This window comes from Diceros bicornis, chromosome 26 (assembly GCF_020826845.1).
Source record: "Diceros bicornis minor isolate mBicDic1 chromosome 26, mDicBic1.mat.cur, whole genome shotgun sequence".
Classification (NCBI taxonomy): domain Eukaryota; kingdom Metazoa; phylum Chordata; class Mammalia; order Perissodactyla; family Rhinocerotidae; genus Diceros; species Diceros bicornis.
The window spans coordinates 26,679,869-26,686,614 of NC_080765.1; the positions used below are offsets into that span (position 1 = coordinate 26,679,869).

The window sequence follows — 6,746 nt, forward strand, 5'->3', positions numbered from 1 at the left end:
GGTGGCCTGAACAAGCAACTGTATTCCACCCATGGACCTAGACTGTCTAGCTTATAAGGCATTTTCTTTTGTTTTATAATGAATTCTTTGTCAACACTAAAAAAATAATCAGAAGAGTTCACATAAAATGGTTGGATTTCTAACTTACATTTTCTAGGTAAAACGTGTTGAAAAGTGAGTCAAAATAAATTCTGTCAATCTGTTACGTTTTGGGCTGTGTTGTTGGTTAGCCATGGATCAGCTTCTGGGTGATGCTTCTTAAGTTGTAAGGGGAGTTCCAGGAAGCCAGAGTGGACTGTGGTGGCATGCCCTCTGGAGGGTCTTTCATAGCAGCAGCAATAAAACCTATGGTGCTTATGATGAAAGTTTCAAAATTAATTTATTCCACAAACATTTATCAAGGGACTGCTAGGTGCCAGGCACCATGCATCACTAGAAAGACACTGACCATCATCAAGGCAATTGGAAAAGTGGAAACAGACAGATCAGAAGTGTTGTAAGAATGAAAATTAATGGGATGGGGACCTTGAGGGTGGGAGAAATTTGGATACATGGAGGAATTGACCATGACTGATAACGATGATACAAAACCCAACAAAGACTGGTGTTCTCTGGGGGGATTTACTTGGTGGTTATCTCCATGGGTTGATGCGTGAACTAACTGATAAGGACTTTATGAAGAGACACGAGGGAAAAGTGATGGCATCACTTCCTCCTCTCTACCTGCTCCCTCTCCAGCCCATCTCGTGATTCAAAAGGTCTTAACCAGATTTCTGGTCTAGACAGTGATGAAAGTCAGTTTATAGTTTGAAGGCAGAGATGTTTTGGCATCATCAGATTGTGAGATGAGGTTAAATACATTCATGCATTGCTTAACAATGAGAATACTGCTCTGAGTTCTGAGAAATGCATCGTTTGGTGATTTCATCATTGTGCAAACATCATAGAGTGTACCTAAACAAGCCTAGATGGTATAGCCTACTATACCCTTGGCTATATGGTACTAGTCTTATGGGACCACTGTCGTATATGCAGTCTGTCATTGACCAAAAAGTCCTTATGTGGTGCATAACTGTAATGGATTATAGAATCAGACAGCCTGGACCCAAATTCTGTTCCTTCACTTATTAGGTATGTGATTTCCATAGGTTATTTAAACCTTTGGAACCTCAGTTTCCTCATATGGAAACTGAGGATAATAAAAGTGCTCATCTAATCAGAGTAGTAGATGTAAAGTGCTGACATGGCACATAAAAAATGCTCTCCATAACTGAGGGCTCTATTTTCCTTGGGGTTATTATGGAAATTCAGAGGAAGGAAAAAGGAGGAGGTCAGGAAGCTCCCATGAAAGGCATATAAATGTTGAATACTAACATATGAATACACGTTCATAGGAAATTTAAAAATTATATCAACTCTGTGACTCATCTCAGGTGAATTCTCTCTTCTGTACAGAGAGAATATTGGGTGAGTTTTCACACTGTGCACATCACCAGCTGGAACTTAGTACCTGGAACGCCGCCCATCATCTACTCCAAGTCCTAGTGTCACCAATGCTGCTCTCTTGGTCTGTCTCTGGGGAAAAGGCAAACCAAGACCTTGGCTTTTTCTGCAGAGATATGTAACCTCTAGAGGCCACAGGGACTGGTTTCTCTGGACATACCCTAAAGCCATGTTCCCACAGGTAGTTGATAGGGAGGACGCCAGTTGGACTTGCCATCCTCACAGGAAGATGGATGACATGACTTACCTACATGTGTCAGATGCTCATGTGCACAATGAGGTGGTCTGTCCCCTCCCTCTGAGTGTAGCCTGAAGTTAAGCCCAAGTTTGATGAGATGAATTCCAGTTAGACTCACAATCCCATTCGTTGAAGACTAAGAGACTCAGGCTAACATTAACTTGTGCACCTTGTGATTAGAACTTTGTACTTGTTCCCTATTATGGAGCACTGACTGTGTACCTGCTGTCTTATTTCTTAAATGAGATTATCCTCATTTCACAGATGAAACCACTGAGGTTCAGAGACGTGAGACAGTGGCTAGGCTGAGAATTGAACCCCAAAACATAAGTTTTTTCCATGACACTGGTAAGCTGAGGCAGAAGCTGTTCTTGGTTCTGTGCCCCTCAGCCTACTAGGAGCAAGATAAGGCCAGTGAGGCCACTCCTGTACTCACCCCCCCCATCACAGATGCCTCCTCACCTTCTCCATTTGAGTCCAGTAGTCCAGTATATCGCTTGCAAAGTTAAATTCCTCGGGTGTATCGTGGTCATTCCATCTCGGGGCTTCAGCTCCTGATAAAGGCTGGCAGCGCAGGTGCCAAGGGGCAGGGAGGAAGCCATGGCAGGATTTTTGGATGCCCCAGAGGACCCTGAACCTCATCAGCCACTGCATGGTGGGGCAGTCCTCAGGAAGCAGGCACAGAATTCTCCAGTCACCACCTGCCTTGGGAAGAGATGGCTAATAGATTGGTCATGGAGCAGGAATTTCCTTCACCAAAAGGAGGCACGTTCCTGATTAATTGCTAGAGTTATAGCTTTGTTTCAGCTCACTGGAATTTGGAAGGCACAACTTATTGATTTAGGTGGGGATGTCTCTTCCCAGCTGAGGAATGACGGGGCAGAAAGTGACGGGGAGAAACTCAAGATACTAGATGAAGTTGGTACCTGTTTCTGAAGGTCTTCTCCTTCTCCTTCACCCCCTGGGATTTAAGCTCAGGATGGCAGCCATGTGGACATCCCATTTGTGTTAGAAACTCACAAATTCCATGATATCCTTCCTCTGGAGACCTGTCTCCCCACTGAGCCCAAATGTATGGTTCTCATGGAAGCTGTCATATTTTTAGATGGTTCCACCTCCTGTCTAAAGTTGATTGGTCCAGGGTTGAGCAGTCATTCGCCGTGATTTTTAAATCCAAAGTGGGCTAATCATAATCCCTCTCCAAAATTTTTGTGTATGTGCTTGTTACCAAAGAGTATATAAGGCAGTCTCTCTCTGGTGGAAGCCATTAAAACGCACACTTTGGGAAGTGACTGTGGTTATGATTTCCGTCATGTGGAGGTATCCACTCTACATGAGGGAAGAAAACTGATGTGCAGTGACGTGGAGATGGGGGGCAGAGAGTATCTCAGAGGAGTTCAAGTCACTGGTTCACATTGTTCCTGAGGCCCATCTACATCTCTACTCCTCTCTTGTTAATATCCTGTCCTGAATTCTATGAGCCAACCATTTTTCCTGCTTGATATTAGGTTTCGGTCTCTTGAGACTATAAGGATGTTGACAAATATACACCTCCACGCTCAGGAATGCCAGGTTAATATCACAGCACTTCTTTACTGGACTGGGATCTGGCTTCAGGGTCTTCCCCAGGACAGCTTCCGGGCAGCTATTACCAACCATTAGAGTTGACACATGAGATGAAACTTCTGTGCCACTCCAGATCCCAACAAATGCCCCTAACATCGGAAAATAACTCTCATTTATTAGGTTGCTTTTTGAAGTTTGATTGCAAAAATTGGCTTAAGCTAGAACTATCTTTCCATGAGAATGTTGCCTGAAGAAAGCCACCTTGCAAACAGCTTTGAGATTCAAGCACTTTATCACCACAAAAAATTAAGCCCCCTCCTCCTCAGTTTCGGCAATAAGATAATCCTGTTTCACAATAGACTCATAGACTGGGTCAACAAAACTTGACTCAATTTATTTTTAGGCAGTAAAGACCCATAATAACCTAACCCCAATTAGTTTGGATGCTATCCCCAGAACTCCACTACATATTTCTAGTGGAGGAGGCAATGCTAAACATGCAATTGGGTTACTGTCTGCAGAAAAGAGGATAGATCTATGAAAAGTTCATCCCTTAGAGTTTGCTTGTCAGCATGGATCCTTGGGCCACATGAACTGAAGTATACCCTCTTCTCTTTTAATGCCTGTCAATCAATCAACAGTACCATCTTTGGTTTTGTCAGCACTTTGGGGCAAGAAGACCCTAAGATATCAGCTGGCCCAGACCTGGCCCTTGGACATATTCCTTTTGACCCTCAGTCTTTGGAAATAAAATTTGAACTGCCAACATTTAAAATTTGGGAGATTTCATTTAAAAGTCTTGAATGAAGGTTTCTCTTGTAAACTTAGGAGGTCTAGCAACACGGCACATTTAGTTCAAGCTAGCACCAACTGGTTGGAGCTGAGAATTTTCTGCTTCATTTAAACGGGATGTTCTCCAATTTGACACTGCCCCCACCACTCCTTATTTTGTCACACCTGTCTGCTTCTCCACTTACTGCACCTGTCTAGCTCCTTTGGACATTTGAGCTTAAAATCCCTGATCCAAGCCAACATCCCAGGAGAGACAGGGATTTCCCAAGGTTGCAAGGCAAGTTTAATAGCAGAGCTGGTTTCTAGAAGCCCACCTTCTCTGCTATTTCTTTCCAATACATACCTCCCTTTACAGGCAGGAGCCAATTTAGAGTAAGAATACCAGCCTCAGTTGCCATTTTTACACATAGGTAGATAAATGACCTCAGGATCTTCCTTAAAATACCCAAAGACAGTGCAAACAACCCCTTAATAAGTGGCTAGAGACCAAAACAAGACAGAGAAAAATAATGAGGAAATTAATTAATACTTTATTATGGACTGAATTACATACCCTCAAAATTCATATGTTGAAGTCCTAACCTCCCGTTAGCTTGTATTGTGACTGTATTTGGAGATAGGATATTTAAAGAGATAATTAAGTTAAAGTGAGATCATTAGATGGATCCTAATCCAATTTCACAGTTGTCCTTGAAAGAAAAGATTAGAACACAGGCACATCCAGAGGGAGAATGCCATGTGAACATGAAGACAGCTATCCACAAGCCAAGGAGCGAGGCCTCAGAAGAAACCAGCCCTGCCAACACATTGATCTCAGACTTCTCACCTGCCGAATTGTGAGAAAATAAATTTCTGTTGTTTAAGCCCCTCAGCGTGTGGTATTTTGTTACCGCAGCCCTAGCAAAATTACATACCCCTCTTTTTTAAAATTTATTTTGTTGAGATCACGTTGGTTTAATCAAGTAAAAAAGAAATGACTTTGACATCATCTTACAAATGTGTTTGCAATTCTAATTTAATCCTCATCACATGAGAGGGCCAAACACAGTGCCCCGCTGAGCACTGTGGTAGCTGAGATCCTGCCCTTGGGGGTCACACAGCACAGGTCCCAGTTCCACCCCCTTCACTCACCACCTACGTAACTTTGGGCAATTTTCTTAACCTCTCTCTGAAATATGAACATACGGGCAGCACCTATTTCCTAGACCTGTGGTGATGAATGAATGACATCCCGTATAAAGCATTCGGCACAGACAGCACAGATAAGTGCTCCAGAAATGGGAGCCACTATCAGTTAGCACTCTCTCTGGGGAAACTGCCATTGAACAATTAGGCCTCACAAAAAGAAACGGCTACTTAACCTTTGGAATTAGAGTCTAAAGAGAAGAATCAGGAATAAATTCCCGAACATGGACACTGCAGGGTCCAGTTCCACTAATAAGTAAGAACCTAATCTCACAGTGTGTCAAGAGGACTAAAAGTCAGAGATATCTATATGTCTATCCTATGTATATCTATCTTTAGAACTAAATCTATTTCTGTATCTATATCTATAATTATGCCAATATCTATAGCTATATCAATACCTGTCACTATATAACCTGTAACTACATTTACATCTACATCTGTATTTATATCTATAGCTATATCGATATCTGTATATCTATCACTATATATAACTATATTGATATTTATAACTATATTTATAACTACATCTATATCTATATCTATATCTATATCTATATCTATATCTATTCCTCACAATACCTGACACATGATAGGTACTCAGCCAAATGTTAGATTCTTCCATTTTGGTCATAATTCAGAAAACGAGAAAATAAAAGTTGGGGAGAGAAAAGCCAGTGTGCCTACAGAATGTGAGAATTATAGAAAAATGTATTTTGCATTCACCAGCTATTTATTGAGGATCTAGTATATGGCATGTATGGTTTTAGATAATCAGAGATTAATTAGACTACAGGATTTTCTACTCTTTTGGAGTTTATAGTTTAAGGACACCCTATGAAATAGGTTTAAAGAACAATCTTTTGAAGTGCTTTAAGGTGCATTTTGTAATCAATTTGGCATTGTGGCTTTGGGAGGTGGCTAGGATCACCACTCTATACCCAGGTACACAGCAGCTTTAAGAATTCCTGCAACAGAGCTTTGATTTCACAAGAATTCGCACAGAAAGAGCCATTTGTTTTATGAGGCAACATACCTAGTGTGCTCTGGAGGATCCGAGAGTTACAGAGCGAGGTTAGGCTCCACTGCCTGCCAGCAAGGTGATCTTGGCCACTGTTTATGTCTCTGAACCTGAGGGCACAGGAATAATACCCACCACCCAGCTTTCCACAAGGATTAGTGAGATAATCTACATAAACCACTTTGCCATCCCTGTGTCTAATCCATAGTAAGGGCTCAACATATGTTGAGGTGCTCTCTAACTCCCAGAAAATTCTGAAGCCAAAATCCCCCAGTGAGATATTTAAAAAAAAATTTTTTTTTTAATGAAAGGCATTCACTTTATATAATGTGAACCAACTTCTGCATAATGGAATTTTCTTTCAAGTGTTCACCTTCTGGGTCTCTTTTGCTCCCCTCCATACCCTTCTCCCACAGCCCACCACATTCAGAGTTGCCTAAC

General features: G+C 41.8%; 1 pseudogene; it reads right to left on the reverse strand.

Moving 5' to 3' along the window:
- The window catches only part of LOC131422510 (acyl-coenzyme A synthetase ACSM1, mitochondrial-like), a 49,167-nt pseudogene extending 46,772 nt beyond the window's left edge, over nt 1-2,395 (reverse strand).
- Nucleotides 2,396-6,746: the final 4,351 nt, after the last annotated feature.